The 23,469-nt window shown below is 40.3% G+C and overlaps 1 protein-coding gene across 14 annotated transcripts in view; it reads right to left on the bottom strand.

Annotated features, from left to right (window-relative positions):
* The window catches only part of nfixa (nuclear factor I/Xa), a 136,594-nt gene that overhangs the window by 92,000 nt on the left and 21,125 nt on the right, over positions 1–23,469 (bottom strand). The window lies entirely within an intron of this gene.

Here is a 23,469-nt window from a genome sequence, read left to right as displayed (position 1 = left end):
GAGAGACAATTAAGCAGACTGCCGAAAAATGCTGTGGTGGCCAGCTTCACATGAGCAACCCACGCATGTTATGCTTTTTAATACTGCGACTGAATACTGGAACTGTCTTAAACAGGCAGTTCTGATTTATTAACAGCTTTCCCAACCAGAGAAGATGGCTTCAGCCATATTAAAAGTCGGTTTCCTGCAGCAGACAGTTTATTGCCTATCAGACAAAAGTGGAGGAGCACAGCTGGTTGCCCTGGTCTGGTCTGTAATGGCGGATAATATGTCCTCTGCAAGTTAGAAGAAAAGGCTGGCTCTAACCAGGAACAAGTTCAACATTTTTTTTTTTATTTGCAATGATTGGATTTATAATAGGTATGGCACACTCCTCTGATTACAATTACATTTAAATGTCAGCCTCCCAAATTCACAAAAAAGGGAATATATTTGCTGAATGGTGCTTTCCAAATTGCATGAATTAATCCAAGAGGCTCACAGGAATTACAGAAACGTTGTCAAAACTGGAATCTCGACAGTGGGCATCCATAAAAAGCTAACTTGTCATGAGGCAAAGTTGAGGGCACAGCCATGTGATTGTGGGTTCAAGCCACCTGCTGTGCAACGGGACAAGTTGCCTGTGTGAACGGCCTACAAAGGCTATAGAGTCCTCTGGTTGGCTCCCAGGACCATCAGATTTAGTGTGGCCTGCCCCTTCTGTCAGCGTCTGACAGAGGAGCTTCAGCCCAGGCTGACTGGCGGGTACGCTGACAGGCTGGCGAGCTGGCTGTGAGGTTGGCCGGGAAGCTGTATGGCTGGCTGGGTAAATGACCAGTTGGCAGCCCAGGCAGGTAGCTAGCTGGCTATAGTTGGTGGTCTGGTCTGCTGGCTGGTCACTGCTATTGGACCGGCCCGAGCCGGGCCGAGTGCCGCTTGTTCACTCTAACATACGCCTGCTCCACACAGCCGAGCTGATGATGTGAAAATATGGGAAGAGGGGAAGATTGCAGGGAAAGATGATGTATGAAAAACCGAATGCAAGTAGATTGAATTAAAAATGGATGTGTATGCTTTTTTTTCATAACAACAAATATATGCACACTGTTTATTAGAAGTGACAAAGATCACTAGAAGATTTTGATAAATTAGCCATAGACAAAGAAACGAAAATAGTCACATTCTTTCAAACATGATCCTACAATTAGGTGACAGATAAAAACCACAGGATTGCTTTCAGGGTAATTATAACCTCTCCCAAAACTGGTGACACATTTCTCTTTTGATGGTCCGGTTCTGCCACATTTTTTTCCTCTGTGTACCTCTTATAAAAACGATCATTGCCATGAATCTTTTATGTGGCTACATGCCCTTCTATGTAAATAAGCAAATCACAATAAAACAGCTGCAAGCGTAACAGTGATCAAAACTGGGCCTAAAAAGCTCACAGAACATTTTGCAGTCAAGGCAAAAAATGTTTTATGACTTTGGCCCAGGAACACGTCCGTGTGGCACCCCACTATTTAATATGTCCTTTTATTTCAGTGTTTTTAAAACCTACATTTCTTTTAGCTCATTAGTGATGGCTTTCCCTGTGTGCTCGGAGGTATTTAGAACAATAAATATATAATAGGGGCCATTTTGAGGCCTCAACCACTGGATTGTTAGAGGTATCTGCTGCGCAATAATTTCAGTGAGAGTTCATCTTATCTCAGCTTGGCCTGTTCTGGCTTTTAAAAAGTGATGGCCTTTGTTTGCCGGGCTGGGCAAAACACCCTCCATGGCACAGAAAAGCTCACAAAGCATGAAATGAAAGACACCTAAACGGTCAAGATGTAAGCAGTCGCAGCTTCCAAAACAAAATATTAACAGTTTAGCGAGTCAGATTTAAAAAAAAAAAAAGAGAGCTAAATTGCAACGCTTGCACAACTTGACGATTTAACACTGAAGTGGATGAAAGTAGTCAAATGAGGCCCAAAATAAAATGAAAACACGAACTAAAACACATTTAAGACAAAAAATGTAACACCACAAAGATAAAAAAAAAAACTGAAAGGGAAAAAAAGTTGTTTCTGGCGTTCATTACTAGCTTAAATGAGAGCTGGCATATTTCGATAAAGGAAAGGGAGGAACAGACTCCGCTGAGACAAACTAACAAAAAAAAATCCAAACTGTTACGCTAAACACCGTGTTTATTTCTGTGATAAACAACATGCAATAATATTTCAGAAAGAAACAAGGAATAAAGTGAACCTTATGTTTAACAGCGGTCGCCCACAAGATTCGGGGAACTTCGAGTTTATGTTGCTTTAATAACTTTCTGTGCGTCCATTTGTCCGCTAACCCTTTTGTCTTCTCTCTTTAAAATATAAAACAGCTGTTTTCAGGTTAACTTCTCTGAAAACCGAAATAAACTCACCCACCCGAGGTTTTTAAACGCATCCCTCCAACTCTCGGTCCACCTTCAAGAAAAGTTAAGAGTCAAAATAAAAGGCCGAACGTCGACTGAACACCGCAAGGCAGAAGAGAGAGTTGAAAAATAGAGGCACCCCTCTTTTCATTCCGTCCGAAAATGCCTCTTGAATACTCCTTTTACTTCTTTCATTTAGAAAAAAAAACCCTACCCTTTTATAAAAACAAAAAAGTAACTAATAAGGCAAATCAACGGCGTGTCCCTGAAAGTCCAATAATGACTTATTGTACAGCTAAAGAAACACCTGTCTGTGAGCGTCTTGAAAATGAATGATTTAACAAGCTGAATTCTGGCCTGTTTCCAGAACTTTCTCTATAGCTCTGGAAATACTTTAAATTAATGTATTAATATAAAAGAGTTAAAAGCCCGAATGTTTACTGGAGATGTAAAAGACCTTTTGAAGCACCGTTGCTCAATTCCTGTTAATGAGAAATACGTGATAAATTCAGTAACACCATTGCTTATATTTCGAACACGAAGGCATCTTTTACATGGGTCATTTTTTAGAATCAGAAGAAGAAAAAAAAATACGGGGGGAAAAATTACTTAATTTAATAATGTTTAAAAGAACAAGAAAAGCAGCATTAGTGGGTTTTTTTTCTAAAAACAGCAATTGCAGCTCTTTTGCATGTAATTTAAGCTCTAAATTGTCTAAAATGCTGAAAAAATCTTTAGGTTGATTAAAATGTTAAAACAGATTTACAATAAAATCCATTAACAACTTATGCAATGAATTTAGAAACAGTTTAATATTATGCTGAAACTGTTATTTTAAAATAACAGTAAATAAAACAATTGAATTAGAAGCAACTTATTATTATTATTATTATTATTATTATTATTATTATTATTATTAATAATAATAATAAACTGACTTGTACATTTGATAAGCACATCTGGAAAAGTTTATGTTCCAAATACAAATTCTAAAAATAAATTACATATTATAATAATTTCACTACCAAAATTACAAATTTTGTAAGTTTGTAAGCAAAACCAGATTTTCTCAAACAAGTTAAATCAGTTTGTCAGTTTTTAGTTTTTTTTTCCTAACTGGTTAAAATAATCATGCATTCTGAGAAATAGGAACACACACACACACACACACACACACACACACACACACACACACACACACACACACACACACACACACACACACACACACACACACACACACACACACACACACAAAGAAAAGCTGGTGAAGCATTCTGCTCGTCCGGACTTGTCAAAACTGGAATTTGACTTTGACATCTGCAGTCTAAACTGCATATTGACAATAACTGATATGATGTAAGGGAAACATTGCAAGAGATCTGAACTATTTTCAATGTGTGTGTGTGTGTGTGTGTGTGTGTGTGTGTGTGTGTGTGTGTGTGTGTGTGTGTGTGTGTGTGTGTGTGTGTGTGTGTGTGTGTGTGTGTGTGTGTGTGTGTGTGTGTGTGTGTTTTGACCAAAACAGGCAGGCTATTTTAAATAATAATCTGTAATAATTAGATCTAAAATCTTTGCATTTATTTTTTCTGAACTAGAGGGAATTTACAGTAAGCAGCACGCAGTAATGCATTAAAACGCCTCATTCTATTTCTATACACTGCATGAAACTGAGGTTGAAAAAATTGGTTTCAGTATAAGTACATTTCTTGCTTCTTCTTTTTGAAACACTGCAAAAATGAAAAAGAAAATGCACATGGAATAGTACTTAACAGAGGAACATTGAAGGGAAAGAAATGATGGAAACGTCCATGTGAACTTTCATCTCCTAATATAAAAAATGTATTTTTTTATCCTTCAGCTGCTCCCAGAGTCTGCCTTCACATACGGATGCAGTATTCCTCCTAACATTTTTCTGCATGACATCTCATTGCCTCAGTTCTTTATAAAACCTTTTCGAATTTATTCTGATCCCCAAAAGAAAAGAAAGAAAAATCCAAATTTTCTGCTCTCTTTCTTTCATCACTACAGATTGATGTTAAAAGTGTGCCTGCTCATCGTTTGTAATTACGCCTGTTTACACACTGAAGCATTACTATGTGTGAAAGTCTGGAAGCCATTTGTGGCATGAGGCTGAGAGGGAGAGACTGAGCAGGCGGGCGAGGGAGCATTAAAGCAGCTCCAAACTACACGAGGACTGATGGCAAGCCGGGCCGCTTCTGACAGGGCTGCGGACGGGGGTAATGTTAGACTCAAATCTGCCTTTTCGTTTGGGGCCATGGCTTTTCCAGTTCCAGCCACAAAATGCAAGCGCTTCTCTGATAAGATGAAGGGCTCGGTAATGACTGGGGCTGTGTAGAAATTTGTTCAGTCACGATTGTTTTGAGGTTTGTGTGGGTTTTCGGCGACTCTGATCATCACCTTGAACATTTAATTATAAACACAACTCCTCAGAATGAGTTACTACGAAAGCCTATCATGGGAATTGGGAAAGTAACATTGTTTTCTTTGAATAAAATGCGCTGGGTGTTTTTTTTTTTTTATCTTGTAATTCAATATGTTTTTGCTGCGTTTCAGCCCAAAATTGTACACGTCCTGGCAGAAGTTGATTTAGAGGACCGTCAAAAAGCTGTCCATAGTTTTTGCATTCTGTGTTCGCCACAACTTGCTTTGAAATGAACTGGTAGACAAAAAAAAAAACAGTTATTTCAGATTTCTTCAAACTTGTAGGTTTTTTTCAAACGCAGTGACTAGTCAGTTTCTTACTCGCTGTAAATATAACCAAGCACCTTTATTGAGCACAAGCAGATTATATTTACCTGCAGGCTGAAGCTAGTGACTAATCCAAGCTGAAACAAGACCAAAGCAACTTTCTGCCGCCACGAAACAGCTGCAGTAGTAAAAACGTCATTGCCAATATGAAAATCTAATTTTATCGTGTCCTGTAAAATTTTAGATCCTCTTAATGTCCCCAGGTTAAACAATGACCTAATAAAACAAGCTGATCCTTTCTACTTGGGATAGTAGAAGACTACATTATTTCACTAGCAAAGCTATTACAAAGCATTAATGGCACATGCCGCTCCTTCGGGCCCCTAGAAAACTTTAAAGCAACAGGAAACAATGCAAAAACATTTCTATAGGATGCTATTAAAATCGTAGGAAGTTGGAGTGCAACTTTGCTGTTTGCCGTGTTGATTTCAGCTACCAGCTTCAGCCTTCAGGAAATCAAATCTTGTTAAAAAAGAAAAAAGAAAAACGTTAAGAGAGTTATGGACTACAAGAAAGACCTTAATTACTTGTGACCATTGAAGCCTATTTCAAAAAGATGGGGAACTTTAAAGCAAATTGTGGTAAATGCAAAACGTAAAGAACAGAATGCAGCATGGATGGCATAAAATATATTAGTGTTACTGTTGTGGCTGGTGGACAATGAGTTAGAAGTTTGCCCGAAGCATTGTACAATCTTGGCCCGGCTCTGCGTATCATACATTGCAGGATCTCCAAGGTTGTGTGGGCATAACTGCATTGATGTTATTCCTGATAAGTTCAGCTGGGCAGTATAGATCTGACAGTGTGGATATGAGCCTGTGCAAGGGGCAATTTAGGTCTAACGCCCGTCTCACACCTATTGTCTCCATCCAAACTACAGCAGACGCTACGCACACCTTTCAGCTTTCCAGTCAGTACATGCCAGCAGCACAGGCTGGCCACCGTGCCCTGCCTACAGCTGCAGCGAGGGCTTTGAACCTCATGATTAGCGAATACAGCAGGATTCAAGCAGATAATGAAAGCCGATATACCCCTCCCCTCCATCATGCCCTGCGCCGGCGGCAGCCAAGGCCTGCAAGTCCTCGCACAAGAGATGCACTATTGAGAGACTTTCTCCATCACTCTTTCACCCCCTTCTCGTTCTTTTATTCCTCCCCACGTCCAGTTCTGCCAGCCGTAAAGGCGAGATGCCAGCCTCTCTGCCGAAGCCGGGCACCGTGCCCTCACCCTTTATGCAAATGATTTACCACAACCCCAACTCGCACATTCTTTTTGTACCCTCCCAGCTTCGTCTACTCCTCATTCCTTTATTTATTCCTTGTACCTCTTGCTGCACCCTGCAACCCTTCTCACCGACCCTTTTCCCGTTCCTGAACTTCCTGGTTTTCACTCAGTTGTCTTGGTCCAACTAAATTTCACGTGCTTTCTCCATTTCTGCCGTCATCCATGCACTCTCTTGTATTTCCCGCTTTTCTCCCCTTTTCAACTCTTCATTGTGCCACTGCCTCTCTCTATCTCTAATGCACTGCTCGCCTCACCCGGGGTCGTACTCTCATTCCTCAGCCGGTGCCAGACGGCAAGTGCAGAAACCCCCTTTACGTTCTTTCTTTCTCTTGCTCTCTGCTTAGGACATTCATCCACAAATTACACATTTGCACTATGCCTTTCCGTTTTTTGCAGTAGGTAAATAATCTGTGAGCATTTTCACGCTTAAGATGGACTGTTTTGAAAAAATCCATTTGACATGTTTGCCTATGCCTTACACTAAAATCTCTTCATTGTTTTTTATGATTAATAGCTTCCCTGACTGATTCCTGCCTGCATATACACTACACTTCTATTGTTTTTTTTATACAGTTTTCATAAAGCATCAGATTTTATTGTCCAACCTAAAAAAGTGTGCTAATTAAGATCTTGATATAGATAATGAAAAGGCCATAATAATTTCATATTAAATTGAAGTCTGTGTTGTAAAGCATAATGCATTTGCCGTCAGCATGTCACTTTGTCAGCCACAGTCTAAACTCCTATCAGTGGGGATTTTTACAATAACGGTACCATGGGCTGTCCTGCCTTTTGCACCCAAAGTATTTCGAGTATCCAAACAGATTTTACCTATATTTTTGGGGAAAACTAAGTATCCTACTTATGTTGTTTCACAAATATACTTTGTGAATTACATGTGAGTTTAAGGTAAAAAAAAAAAAAAGACTGTAGAAGAATTGAGTTCAGATCATATTTGTACTGTTTGAAGATTTTGTACTTATGTTCCAATGCAGTCCAGATTGCTTTAAAAAGCTCTAGTAAAATATCCTCCAAATAACAGCAAGAAGAATCTTGAATCAGTCATTAAGGACATTGATGCCTTTTAATGTCCTTAATGAAGCTAATCATTAAGGACATTTGGGTTTATTTAACAAAAAAAGTTTGTTTTTTTTCTTTTTCAATTGTTTAAGGTGCTCCTGGACATAATGTCACTCAGCGCATATCACCCATCCTACTTGCTAGTATTATAAGGTCTTGACATAGCAGTGGTTTCTTTAAAGTCGACACCTTTAAGCTTGAAATGAGAAATAATGTAGATCTTGAGTCACTTTGTTGTTTTGTTGACAGAGATTCTTCACTACAATAGCTGACAACATTTGGTTACAAAAGCACAGAAAATGTTTCTATCACTTAAAAAAAATTAATGGCAGCATTTAGGGTTGTTAGCAAAAAAATTATGACAGAGTGATGGAATATATATGTATGATTTGTAAAAACAATGGCTAATAGTGAATGGCCATCACTTGCAAATGACTAAATCTGTACCATACACTTCAGAGTTTCATGTCAACAGTAATTTGTTCAAACTTTAACTAGATAACTTTACACTGAACAGAGATTCTTGAAAATGCAGTTCTGTGTTTTAGCACACCTTAGGGTGGTATAAACACCCAAATCAATGAACTGGTCAAACTTTGAAATTCTGAAGTTGGGATTTGTGAACCTTTTACTACACTGGTGAAAACATAAAAATTGGGACAGAAAATTTCCTCCAAATCATCACTAAAATCTGACCTCAATGCCTTCTTGTGAACTCTTTAATGCAAAATGCCTGATTTTTAATTACTACACCCTCAGTGGTCATAATATTTTCAGATTTTTTATTTTCACAGAACTCAAAAAGTCCTAAGTAATCTGTTGTTGTATTTTTTACAGCATTGTTTTTGAAAAACTGACAAAACTAGAGGGCTCACATAGGCAATTTTAAAAGATTCTCAACACACTGCAGGAACAAATTGATAAGAGAAGCTCAAAATTAGTACCACCTCTACACAACAGGTCCTTTTGGGGTTTTTTTAAACTTGTGTTTGAATCTATTTATTTATTTATCCAATAAATTTTCTGTGGCTTTTATGTACTTATCTATTTATTGATTTTCTGTTGTTTTGTTTTTTCCCCATCTTTCTAAACTGTATCTTGACAACAACTTCTTATCCCCGTGCTGATGATTAACAAAAACTAACATCATAAACGAAAAAGGATAAAAGAGAAGCTTAATAAAAGTGAAAAGCAAAAACATATATAGTTATAAAAATCTTTAAAATGCCCTGATCAAGCAGTAAAGGCTGTTTATGTTAAAATCCATTTTCCACATCAGGGGCCATGTGCTGGCTGAAACACTGCAGCATGCAGATTTATTTCACCTTATCACAAAAAGTAGAGTTTTTCAGGTGCCGGTTTGGCACAGCAAGGGTTAAACTGTGCCTGCTCCCTGTGGCATGATATGAGCTGGGAATTTGCCTGTGCACTCTGCCTTGTCTGCTCTCACTTGCTAGTGTCAGTGGGTCAAAAGTGGCTATAGCTGCTCCAAGTGGCTTCCTATGCGACTCTGTGCACGGTGTGGTCATAAGGTCCCTTTTCCATACGGCCCTCTGGGAGAAGGGTCCTAATCTTTGCCATGCCTGACTGAGTCTGGGCAGAAGAGAAAATAGGCTTTTTGATCTGGTGGCACCGCTCAGACATGACATTGCACGGGTTAAAGGTCACTTTGTCCATTTTGAGTGGCATTCCCCGCTGAGCGACCCCCATGCCATGCCGGAAGGAGGAAAACACAGTTTCGAACACAAGCGTGGCGGGTGACAAAGAGCCTCCAAAGCCACAGAAAGTCATTCATGCTCATCCCCACAACAACAACATCTAAATCACTTTGAAACTTTTATCATCTATGACCACAAGCTTTCTTTTTTTCTCTCCAACCAAAAGCAGGGGAGGGCGGACAGACACAGGGTGAAGACGGGCGCCTCTGGCAGAGAGCGAGCGCAGTTATCTCCTCTGCGACCACGCTCGTTCTAAACTACCACCTCCTCCAGACCTCAGGAGCACCGCAGTACCGCAGGCAGACGGCCATAAGTACCGGTCCTCAGAGGGGACATAAAATTGAGGAAACCTACCTCGATAAAAAGCACCTTAAAAACAGGCCAGAGAGAAAAAAGCATAAAGAAGTGTATATTTATCCAAGTTGCATTGCTACCAGCTATGCATATGTTATGCATTTTTGCAGCTTTAAGAAATCACACGTATCTCTGTATTTAAAAGCAGCCTTCTAAACCGTGATTTCTTGAGTGCAACAGCTGTTATGACGTACTGTTTCTGTAAGTAAAGACAAGCACATGCTTTTTACGCTACAGTACATGAAAATAACTACTTAATAGCTTGCATGTGGTGGATTTGCAGACAGTATTTTGTGCTTGCCCTGAGCTAAAAACCCCTCTATTGTGCTCGGAGACAGAGAAGCATACCACTTATGCGAAGCCAAATGTGAATCTGATGGCCTGAAAATGCAGTCTTGCCAGATTTATTTTAATGCTGCAGTAGAAAACTTTTATTAAAAAAATATGTTGTTTTTTTTACATATTTGTTAAAACTACTAATATGTTGTGAGAGTGGTCTTACTGCTATCTGCAGAAATACACCGCTCAGTCACAAACAGGCAATCAGAGCCAGGATGAGTCTTAGAGTTGTCAATCACACTCATGTATGTGCTACTCACACTCTCCCCCCTGGTCTCTGCTATACTACAACACGGCCAGAAGACCATGGCTTCTGGTGAACTGCGAATTGAACTTACTATGTTTTTCTTGGAACAACTACTTTTTTTCTTGCCACTTTACCATGAAGGCCACATTTGTACAGCTCATGACCGAAGGTTATCCTGTCAGCAAATTCTCCCACATGAACGGTAAATTTCTAAATCACCTCCAGTGTTGCCATGGGCCTCCGGGTTGTTGCTCTGACTAATGCTGTCAATGTTTTCCTTGATCTGTTTGATGATTTTTATGATGCTAATATTATCTAAAAATGTTTCACGCCATGACAGACAGAACAAGCACAAGAAGATTAAACTCATAAACGGACTCTACTGATTAGGTGACTTCTGAAGTAAGTCGGTTGCACTGGATTTTATTTGGAAGTGTCAAAGTAAAGCCATTTTTTTTTTTTCAGATTTTGTGTTTAAAAAAATGAAAACCACAGATTATTTGCCATGTGACTTAAAGTCCAAATAAAATAGGTTTTGGTTGTAAGCTACAATCTGAAAAAGCTCGTGGAACTGAATACTTGTGCAATGCGTTGTCACTGCACTGAAGACTGCTTTCCTGCTGTGTTATTTTTTTTTTTAGGCGCATACCACGGGTTTGCTTGTAGTTCTTAAACCTTCAGCGAAACTGCTTTCATATAAAAAGGAAAAGAAAATCGAGTCGGCCTCCCTTTTTTTTAAACATGTGACTGGATGAAAAGATAGTATCACAGAACAGCGAGCCAGCAGGATAGAGCTGGAGTGAAAGCAGCAGGAGCTGCCACGTCAGACGCTGCCGAGGCTTCTTGGCTGTCAAGACTGAAAGACACGCAAGCAGAAACAAACACATACATGCAATTGAAGCAAATGCCTCTGCACATCAACGGAAAAGAGGGTTTGCCTTTGCAGATCTGTAAGGGGGTTTTGTCACCAATGTCCCTTTGTGAGTAAATGCAGGTGGAGGCGTTCCGTCCCCAACTCATGGTAGAGCACAGGATAAAAGCAGCAGATTCCTTCCCTTAAGAGAGGGGTCTCAGATCATATTCTATTGGCCCTCATGCTGGATTTGTTGGGTACAAACCCCAAAAAGTCACATACTCAAAAATGTATTCTTCAAATGACGATCTTAGTAGGTTTGAACAATTCCTTCAAACTGAGACCAAATTGTGAAAACTGCTCAGTCCTCACACATCTTACTAGAGAACACAGCATGCATCGGATCAAATGCAAAATAGGGTTTGGCCTCATTTTTATTTAGGCTAGCTTTCCACTTCCTGGAGAAATTGCATTATGTGAACACAACAAAACCATTGTTTCAGCAAATTTGGAGGATCTGTCAGCCTCTTTATGCAGGGAAAATCAAAACATGAATGCAGTTTTTTTTTTTCAGTCTGAAGCAACGCAGAGATTTGATTCTCCTGATACTGCTTGGCGCCATTTGCTTACTTTAAGTGGTATAATATGGTTATGATACATTAGCATTCCTCCACATGGCCAGAGAAATACAATACGAAACATTTTAGTCAGCAGAGCAGAGGAGGAAAAAGATAGGCCCAGAAGATGGAGAGCCAGGTAAAGGATTAGCATGAGGAGATGCACAGGTTTCCCCGATGAGCGGCATTCCTTTGGAAAAAGCCCCTCTGAATAGTGAAACTGTTTGAGATAGTCTGTGCTGTTCTCAGAAGGGACAGGCTGGGAGTTAGTAAAGTGGCTTTTAAGCTCACCAAATCCAACATATCCCAGATAAGACTGTGACTCTTCCTGAAGGGAACGAAAGAGAGGAGGAGCAGAGACGAAAGAACGGGGTAAAACAGAGAGAACAATGGCCGAGATGTAGAGGCACTAAAAGCAAGAGAAGGAGGGCAAGTCTATGGGAGAGAGGTCAAAGATAAGCAAATAAAAAAAAGAGGAAGAGAAAAAGAAAAAGAGAGGAAAAAAGGGAAATCAAAGGAAAAAGCGTATTTCCAGATATGAGCACACATGTTTTTATATAGCGAGATCCTTCCTCATGCAGAGCAGCAATGAACCCAGAGACATTGAGCAGATTCGGCTGCTTCTCCAGCAGGATTTTATCACCTGCGTGTAAGGCGGCTTGAATACACACCGGCCAACCTCATCAATCTCTGCTCCGCTGAGTTATAGGGAGAGATCGTGCTGGCCTCTAAGTGTTAGGAATCTATCAAGGCAACAAAACTGTTACAAAAAATAACTACCAACATAGCCACGATGGTAACACAGAAAAAAAAACAAATAAAAAAAAGACACTTTAAACTGTGTCTGTTTTAAGTTGTTGTTTTTTTTTTTTTTATTATTCCACTTTGAACATATAGTGACATTCAAAAGTATTCACACCCTTTGAACTTTTATTGACTGGGACATTCTAATAAATTAATATACTCTGATATATTATACATTGTAGCTCTATTTGTAACTTCAGGGTGGTCATCCTACCAGAAGCCGAACTTCTGCTCCAGTCTCAAAACTTTTTCATCCTCTAAGATTTTTTTTAGGAATGCCCTGTATTTAGCTCCACCCACCTTTCCAACTGAACAAAAGCATCCCCACAGCACAACACTGCCACTACCATGTTTCACAGTGCTGATGGTATGCGTAGTCATGGCAGAATTATACTTTCAGGGATGCTTTTTGTGTGCAATGTTAGTTTTCATCCAAGCATAACGTTGTGCTTATTTTGTTTCAACTTTTTTTGTCAAAACATGACAAAATGTGAAAAAAATTAAGCGGTATGAATACTTTTACAGGCATGTCCCTTAAAAGACAAAACGCAGGTGCACAAACAGGGTAGAGAGCGAACCGTTTATGCTCCAGTTTTGATCATTTATAATTTACTCAGTGGTCGAGTTTTAACTTTTAGAAAAAAACATTATAATCCTCGTTGTTAAATTCCTCCTTCTTTTAGACTCCACACCAAACTCTCAGGCTGTATTAATTTGACTGCTGGGAAAAGGGACGCCTTTTCCCGGAGCAATCCATAACATCTGAATATAAAAATAAATATGGAGCGCGGGCGCGCTGTTAACCCTGAAGCCAGAAAGGGAAAAAGCTGCCTGGAAGTTTTGGTGGTGGTGGTGGTGTGTGTTTTTCCTCTGCTTCACCAACATAGAGGGAACGCATGCTCTCACTCTGCTCTTACACCCTCACCACCTTTATTTTTTGTTTCTGATTAAACCTCTCGTTTCCATCGCCGTATTCTTTATCATTTCCCCCCCTGCTTTTTTTTTTTTTCCCTGCCTCACTTCTCTGCTGGACGCCGCCGTGCCAGTTAACACACCACAAGCCAGAGGGAGGACCGCAAGAATGCTTAAATCAGCATAATTAGGCCTGTGTGTACTTTAAACACACACGTTTCCCCCAAGCCTGGACCCCTGCCACCCGTACACCGCTGTGTGCGCAGCCACGGCCCGTCTCTTTGAGTCAATAAACACAAACATATCAGCAGTCAGTCTCGCAAACGTTTACACAGCATTCACACGAATGCATATGCAATGCACGAGGTGAAAAATGATGCAGTACGCTCCCAGCGCCCAACTTCAACCCTCCGTCCCAGGCACCGTTCTTGCGTACCGCTTTCACGCTCGAGGCCCAAACCACCGTCTCCGCGCGCACACACACCGATCGACCTTTTGATCTGCACAGTTCGAGGGGGAGGAAGGAAAATCATTTTAATATGGGGGCTCTGCATAGAAAACTTTCACCTGTGTTGAAATGGATCATAAAGCATGCCAGAGAAAGTACAAGCAGTAAAAGAAAAAAAGAGAAAAGCTGCAATCTCAACTGGCTTTGCGGTTAAGCCCCACACACATCTGCATGTGTTTTAGTTTTTAGTGGAGCATTAACAAACAACAGCCTGCTGGTGATTCCAGGGTGCTTAGCTGCATGTGGGGATTATCAGTAGTCATTAGTGGCCATTTAACAGAAATCGCTACCATAAAAAGAATCAGTCTTACCATGTCATATAGAGAGGACTCTAACACACGCTGAGTACCTTGTGACTGCACAGACCAAAGCTCACTGGACGGTGCCAGTAGGAAGTCCACATACTCTCATTATCGGCATAAATGGAATGGGCCTTGAAGGATACATTAAAACCATTTAAGGCGAGCGATAATACACAACGATACCTTAATGGATTTTAAAAACAAGTAGTAGGTGCACAAGATTGAAATTAACACTTTAAAAAAAAATTCTAATCCTGGTTGTGTCCAAGTTCTGACCATATAACGCCACATTTGTTTCTTTATATGATGAAACTTGTTTAGGATAATCAAGGAGCTTCAGTCCTGTGGCCCTGTAGTGAAGTGAGTTCATGCTTAATGGAGTCCCACCCATGAAAGAAGCACCTGCTGCAAAGTCAACGCCTTTCAACACGACTGAAAGTCATCCAAACCTAACAAAGCTGCAGGAATGCAGCATGCATAAAGAATGGCGGTGGTAGCATCATATTTTCCTGCCTGTGGTAATGATACACTGAATAAATAGAGTGGAATAACGAAGGACTGCCTCCAAATTCTTCAACTTCACCACAACTAGACTACTAAATGACAGGCTGGGAGTTCGTAAAGTGGCCCAGTGCAGATTGGAGAAAATCTATAAACTCAAACTTGGACACACATTTAGAAATCGCAAAAAGGGGCTTGTTGTATATCAGGCCACTCCTCTATAAATATTGCCTCAAATAAATCAATAAAATCTCTGAATTATTGATATTCACACCTACGAGCCAAATAAGGTAACTTCTGACCTGTGGTGCGCTCACAAGGCCTCTTAGTGGAGGCATAATTATCTTGTGTGAGTTAGATAGGAGTCATAACAGCAGCGACACCAGCGAGGTTACACACTCAGCGGGACAGAGTGAAAGTGAGCAACTCTGACCCCGTTTGAAGGCATCCAATACAAACATTTCCCTCCCTCAGAAGTTTAAACACTCTGAGCTCCCGAAGAAGCTTCAGGTGTGGACTGACACAGAGTGTGAGGCCCGCACATGCACAAACACACCAGATAGATAATCTGTGAATAAAAGGAAGAGTGCCAAGCATGAAAGGACTGACAGCTTTTAATTCAGTCTGAAATCTAATTTCCTTTCTGCAGACATGCACGAGGCCCGAGTAACTCCAGCAGCAGCCCATGATATACTGCGCTAACTCATCGCTCCCACTTTGATCTCCCAGTTTCGTTGCCATGGACGGAAAACTCTAAATTTGATATGATTTGCATTTGATAAAAGTGGTGTATTTCATATTTCTCTACTGGAGACAAAAAGCTCCTTTTGCACTAACCTTCCTCACACCAGTTAGACAAATTTTCAGTCAGCAGCATTCAATCTAACTGGAGTGATAATGTTTTTATGAGGGCAAACCCTGAAAACCAGCCACAAAGAAGTGACTTTACGTTTCCCTCCGTCTGTCTCTGTCTGTCTGTCTGTCTGTCTGTCTGTCTGTCTGTCTGTCTGTCTGTCTGTCTGTCTGTCCTGGTCCCTCATTTCTCTGAGCTCACACAGCTGTGATTCTTGCGCAGGGTTCAAACAAGGTAAAGATATGGTATATTACGCAATGGCTTATAGATTTTTCCACCCTTGGCAAGCTGCCAGTGCCCTAAGCAACAGTTAGGGGGGAGGAGGGAGGGCTGGGGAATCATAGAGAAGCACACTTTGTTCCACAAAGTCTGACTCGCTAACTGGATTCACTGGCTGGTAATGGGACCACAGATCTCTGTGATCAGGCTTTGGGTTTGACTCTTTTAATAGAGGAAATAGTTTTTGACTGGAGAAATGTTTGTGCACTCATGTCCAGAATCAAACGCAAAAAGACGCACAGCGTAGACAAAAATAAACGGCCTTGGGCTGCCGCACGTCTGCAAACTTTAAAATGACTTAACCACACAAAGCCCAAATGAAAGATTTTAATCTAAACCACTAATCAAAGCAGTTTACTTGCTTTGCTTAGCTTGTGTCTCTATATTATGCTTTTTACAGCACCTTCTAAAATTATTTGTACTCTTGAACGTATAAAGCCTTAAAATAAATGTATGCTTTCTTGCAACAGGATCATCTCCCATTTTGAAAATGAAATCCATCATTTATTTAAGTAAAATGTGTTCAGCAATGACAAAGTGGGAACTTTTAATTGGTAATCCACGACGTGGAGAATTTATATGACAGGACACTGTGGTCCATTTCTCTTAGACGCTCCTAAAAATGTACCAGGTCCCACTGACAACAACACTTTCTAGTGTGGAACATTAACTGAGAAGGTGCAACAAAAATAGACAAAGACTTGAGTTTACCATACTGAATAGGATGAGGGTAAGGGTTGTGAAAACATCTTGTGGACTAAATTTTTAGTAGCCTGGCCTTTGCGTTCCGATGCAATATTGCTTGACCCTCATCTAAAAAAAAAAATAGAAAAAAAGTCTGCTTCGTTTTAACAAGTAACTATGGACTTAGTGAAACTTAAAAACCTTAGAAACAAATGCTGCACCTTGATTGTTGTTTAAGCTGAAGACAAATGCAAGTCCTTCTTCATTCAGTGAAAACATGAAGTATAATATACAATTTTTACAACTTGAACACAAACAAACAAACAAACAAGCTGTTTTGTCGGTTGTGTTGTTTTTATGCTTCTGGAAGGAAAGCCCCCACACATCACCTGTCATGTCACCGCCTATTGGATATGCTCTTCTGGGATTACTTTTTTGAAAAGCTTGCAACCCAACACCTGCAGCAACACCTGTGGGGACACCAAGCATTATACCCATACGTTGGTGTGTCCACACTACTCTTCACATAAACACCCGTAATGTCCCTGAGTTTGGGATTTGTCTGTGCCACGGCTTCTTTCTGAACATATATCCAAAGAAACCTTGAAAGCACTCCACGGTGAGTGAGAAAGGTCAATGAAGAGGAGCAGCAGAACAATAAAAACTTTCCTCAAGTAGACCTATGGAATAGATTATTACTATGACTGTTTTGCATTGGTTTCAAAGATGCAGCAAAGCAGCGCTCCATACCAAATAGCTGCTCTGGTCTCTAAACCAACTTAAGTTACCAAGAAGTTCTTACATCCATTTTTTTCTTTAAATATGAATTGTCCATCGATAGGTCCAACGTATTTCATTAAGCAAGCTGGAACAAGCCAGTAAGAAAATGGTTTATTAAAATAATCCACAAAGCCACCACTTCCTAAAGCAGCACTTCCCAGTTTCTGTCTTACTGCTCTACATGTTTCAGATGGCTTGACGCATCAACAAAGCTTATTTGAATAATTGCCCATTTGCAGGCTTTTGGAAAACTCATTAAGACGCTGTTAAGGTATTTCAATCATTTGAATGAGGTACAGAGATGACACATGTACACTGCCTCCCGACTGTCAGGCCTGGTAAACAATCAAACAAGAGTGGCTTGTTTTTGGCTCATGAAATAGTTTTGAAATTTCCTATTGGGGATGTATTTTTAAGACGTTAGACTAGTAAAGTCATTTCTGGCAGAGTATAGAGAGTCAGGTTGAGAAAAAATACATAATCTAAAGTAATGCGGTTCATTTTAATGTTGGAAAACAGCTTATTCTAAAATGAACTCAACTTATCACTTGATTTACTGCTTTAGTGCCCTCTACAATAATTGGCAGCCCTGGTAAAGTAACACAGGAGAATAATCTCACGCAGAAAAATTGAGAAAACTCCAACTTTTATTTACTTTAGTGTGTTTGTATTGGGATCAAGGATGTGGCGTTAATGTCGAGCTGTGTCAGCACGGGGTACTTTGTGCTGTGACGTTGCCACCACTTCATTTTTTTCTTATATTAAAGCAGCAGCTGACCGTGTGGGTGTGACATTTCAATGCCGTGTGACAGATTCCACGTGGTCAGTTAATATTAGCTGAATAAATCAAAAAGCAAAGCTCACTTACAGTTTCAAGCATCCGACATGCAAAGGTGAGTGAAGAGCATTCATTGCAAATGATCTGTATTTGATTAAGCTCTGACTCAAATGCAACATTTGAGTCAGAGTTGAATGGATTTTGCAACAGTGGTGCGCATAACTGGTACAAATGGGTGGGACTCAAAAAGGCTGAGTGTTTTTTAAAGAAGATGAAATAACGTATCCTATGACTGGGTTTGCAGATTAGCCTTTGGCTAGGACACTTTAGTGTAAAACAACTGTTGCATTGTTTAATTATGTAACTGCCTTATGTGCTTTGCTCGATTAAATAAACTTAAGGAACTAATGCAAAGTAAGGTGAAGACAGTGAGGAAGATGGTAGGGAAAGTACAAAAGTTTGTGTCCATAGTTTATCTTAAAAGTTGTACAATTGCTAATGAATGGGTAGTACTTTGTATGTATCGTAACACTAAGAAGAGTTCAACTGTACTTGAACTCGGGGATGTTTGCTGGCCACATGTGTAAGCTGAGGAAGGCCAGCATTCACTGCGGTTTCACTCAGCATAAACAGGGTCTCCTAACTAGCTTTGCATTTGTGCATCAGAGCCAGCATTTTAACACAATAAGACCTACCACCATGAAATGTTAGTTTACAGACGGCCTGATTACTTTAGATTGTTTTTTTGTTTTTTTCTAGGATCAGTTCTGGTCAGGCTGTCAAGCAGGCTGAATGATGAAGCCAGTCCCATACCGTATGCCTGCAGGAGAGTTCTAATTTGACAAATCAAAACAGCAGTCATTCATGCTTTTCTCAGTGTTTTACAGTAAAAATGCAGAAATAAATTATGTTGACAAGAACAATGAATGCTGTGATGTGTTACTGCCTGACAGACGTTTTGGGGCAGACTTCTTCCAGAATGAAACCTGGACGACTCAGAATCAGCTTTCTTTTCTGAATCATCCAAATGCCCGTTGTTACAACCAGTTTCCGGAGATTTGCCTACCCTGTACGTAACGCATTTATGGAAATGTCTCAGTCGTTTCACCTATTTTAAAAGTGGAGACGTCACAGAAAAGGCAGTAGATCTACATCCACTGAGAAAATATGTCCTAAATTTCACACACTGGAGCTACCCTACTATTTTTAATTGGGCTCTCGTAGCTCGACATAGGGTGTACTTCCTCTAATTAGCTATATCTATAGCGTATGGGAGGGTGATGAAAGCATGCATGTGTAAAATCCTCTTTTGAACAACTGCAAACTAACTAAGAGCTTTAATTTCACGCTAGGCTGCATTGTCCCATTCAGTGGGGTTAACCCCACAAAAAAAGAAGCCTCTGAGAAAATCAAAAAAACGAGTGAAAAACACACCAGTGAGTCACTGGGGAGGGGGATGGAGACAGACAAAGAGAGACAAACAACAACAACAACAACCAAAGCTCATCCTTGCACAATGCAGATCTCCACCAACCGTCGCTCCTTCTTTTAAAGGGAAGCTAATTGAGGAGGTGGCGGGGGTGGAGGAGGAGGATAAAGATGAAGGGGAGTCTGTCTCAAGCAGCTATGAGAAATGAACTGCAGTTTGTTTGCTCTAGCATCTTCCCATCCCTTCTTTCTTTATTGGGTCCTCGCTTTTCCCACCCTCTCGCGGTCTCCTCCACCCCCAAGTGAAGTTGAAGCTCTAATCGTGGAACTCTCTTGCCTCGAAGGCATCCTTCTGGATTTTTCAGGTGAGGTTTTGTTGGCAAGTTGTAAGCTGTCAACGTCTTACTTGCAGCAGATAACTCTTGGCATTTTTATTTAGCACAAGTTCAGATTAGTTGGTCCCAAAACAGAAACTAACAGCTGACACAAAACGTTTATCATCTTCAAGCAATTCGAGTATCAAAATCAGCGTTAGCAGTTTGTTAATTGGGGGTTCTATACATAGAAACCAATGAATATTTACACAGGAAATGGAGGTTGATGGTGGTGCGCCACTAACGATTTTCATGTGTGAAATACGTACTGAGAATGCAACATGTAGCTAATAGGCATTTAGCTAACTAGCAAATGCAATTTTGCGAATGTTTAAGCAGTCACATTTAAATTTTATTTGCAGAGAAGCCACTAATTACTTATACTGTAAGTGGATATTGGGGCCACCGAAGATCTTCCAACGTGAAACACACCGACGAATAAATGTAGAGCGATTCCTGTTAAAGTCACATAATTGTAATGAAGTGTAGCATACAACAAAGTGTTCGTTTATTCTACCATGACATATTTTTAAAGAGGATGAACACGCGCTTCACGCTTAGCGCCTTTCAAGTTACCTGTTAGTTTCAAATATATCATGAAAACACAACAGGAAGCAGGGCTGCAAAAAGATTTCTTGCCATGAATTTATAGAACTTTAAAATGATGCAACACTTTTGGTCCAAATTAAGTCTGTCGTCCAAAAGCGCTATTTAGGTGCTGAATCAGCATTACTTCATCTGATGAAGCGAATGGAAGTCATTATTTTGAGCCCCAGTTAAGACATTCAGCTTGACATTCGTTGTCTGTCTGAGACGCTTAAAAGCAACGCACATCTGTAGTTTCAAATGACTGTCTCCACATGCACCCTCTTTCCAGAAGAATCTGCAACTTTTTACTATGTTTTCTCCTGCGTAGCTGTAGCTATGTTTTTTTTTTTTTTTACATGCTTTCTTGTTCTTATTTTCCATATTTTAATTCAATTCAATTCACTTTTTTCATAAAGCGCCAATTCACAACAAAAGTCGTCTCAAAGCACTTTACTAAAAAAGACGTTCTAGTTATCAAACTGTACATTAAGCTTAGTTAGTTAGTCAGAATAGTTTAAACAGTTTCTACCTAAGGAAACCCACCACCAGATTGCATTAAGTCTTTGATTTGCAGAATTGCTTCTCCTGGACGAGCACGTAGTATCGGCAGAAAATCGCTTGCATTGTGTTTTTGACTTTACAACAGTTCCTCATACCGAGCATGCATGTAGCGACACCAGAGAGAGAAAAACTCCCCTTTAGCAGGAAAAAACCTCCAGCAGGACCGGCCTCAGTAAAAATTCCATCTGCCGCGATCGTTTCCAGTCATGGAATTGAATGTAACTTTTGTGAGCTACACGCATAAGCTCAGTTGATAAAGTTATAAGAATAAGGACCTTTAAAAATCCCGTCTTGTGTCACTCCGATAAGATGAATATCAAATATCATCTTGTCTTACTATTAGAATACATCATTTCACCCCAGTGTAAGCTATGCAGATTAAGATACTATCTGCTCATAAATTTGAACATAACCTCACGTCAAAATTTGTAACTACATCTTTAATGCCCTAACTGCAACATTCTCAAGATTTGACATAAAAAGCAAACGTTAGGTAATTTTATTTTTCTTCTTCTACTGAACATGGCATGTATGCATGTGGCCAGCTATATCTCAGGCCACCACAAGTCCGCCATCGGGGCTGCCTGTTTCCGCTGGCCGCAGATCAGCCGAAACCTAATCCACACTAGCAGGCAAAGGATGATGGAGGGGGCAAACGAGGGAGGGGGGAAACAATCCAGCCACAAGAACACAAGCCCATCCATCCACGGGACAGCCACCTATTACCCTGCAATGCCAACTGCCTCGGTGGAGCATGATGAATCCATTTTCTATGGGCAGTCAGGGAGACTGCACAGATAAGGGATAAGCAGAGAGCCGCAGAGTTGGATTTACCCAACCTCGGAGGCAGATTCAAACACTTTCACCCAAACACGCTCAGGCAGAGGAGGTCTGTCCACACTCTGCAGTGAGGTTTATCTCACAGGCCTGCTTAGAAGCATTTCTTTTCTAGTTACAAATAAAATATGACATGTTTAGTTTGAACAGATTTCAAATATTGAAACTGAGCTTGGGAAGGAGTCAATTTATGACTCGCAAATCAAGATTAGTATTATTTCTTTTCTTCTTCTCTTGCAATCAAACTGTATTTAGTCACTGTTCAGCTAATATTGACACGTGTGCTTCCCACTACCCTGCTCTCTTTTCCTCCATTCCTGCCTACAAGCTCTCACTGTTGGCCAAATGGTATAAGGTGGACCTGATCCGCCTCCGGCAGAAAGGATGAATAAGTAAAAAGAACACCGTGTACCCCCGGGTTCTGTATGCAACCCACCACCTGCGTGTGGGCCTGAAGTCAACAGACCAGTTCCTCCCAGCTTACTGTCCACTAAACCAAAAAGGCTATTCTCCGTCTGCCTGTGTTATTCTTACCAATTTAGAATTAGAGGTGCATGTACGTAACCGTGTGTTCTTGTGTGTGCCGGTGCAAAGTAATGCTGGTGCCGGCCGCTATGTTACCAGATCGTGCAGGCCCACCTCGGCTTACACCAGCACCGGCGCTGTCCATTCCCAGTGAAACCAGAACTGAGGGCTGACGCAGGAGATTCCTTGTCAAAAAAAATGAGCCAGGAACATAAAACACGTATCAAAAGGTGTGAATGTCCATACGGTGAACTCCACGCCTCAAAAGATCGCACACTAAGAAATCTAAAAAATAAAATAAATAAATAAAAAACTTTTTCTGCAAATTCAATCACGTTCAATTTAGACAAACCTTGTCACCTACAGAACAACGTAGCAAGTTTATTCTTGTTCAAAATCACTGATCCAGATAAAACCTAGCACCCCTAAAACATCTTGCGACAAGCCAATGGTGTCGTTCATTTAGTTTTTTTTTTCTTCCTTATTTCTTTTCATTTATTTTAATCAAGTGCCTCCTTCAGATGTGTTTACTTATATTCTGTACAGCTGCAGCAGAAATATGTCAGCTATATGTACAAACCCTGCATGGATTTCAGGAAGGTTTGGCAACAGTGAAACACATGGAAACGCTTCGGACAGACTGCAGGTCTGACTCGCAGACTTTTCAGGATCTACGTCTGAATCTGGCAAAGAGCGTCGTCCACAATGTTGTATTGTGTAAGCTGATCCGCTTGCTTTTTGTACCTACTGTGATGTCATCAACTAAAATACACCCTGAGCAGAATTAGCGATGAGGTGAGGGGGGAAGGGGGGGGTGCGACACTATCTGTTGGTGTATTTGTTTCTCTATGAAACTAATGAAGAAAATATTTAGAGAGCAGGATTTCACAAAATAGAACAGTTTTAGAAAAAAAAAAACATAAATGTGAAATATCTTACACTGCTTTGTGTGTATATAAGTTGATAACATGTTAATTGCACCTGAATCATGTTGATTGCTAGCATTACTGAACAGAAAACAAATATTAACCTAAAAAAATAATACAAATGGACACAATCCTACAATGGAAGTAAACAATTCTTTAACGGGTTTGGTTTCTGC

This window comes from Poecilia reticulata, chromosome 1 (assembly GCF_904066995.2).
Source record: "Poecilia reticulata chromosome 1, P_reticulata-male-v2, whole genome shotgun sequence".
Classification (NCBI taxonomy): domain Eukaryota; kingdom Metazoa; phylum Chordata; class Actinopteri; order Cyprinodontiformes; family Poeciliidae; genus Poecilia; species Poecilia reticulata.
This window is presented reverse-complemented; position numbering and strand designations above follow the sequence as displayed.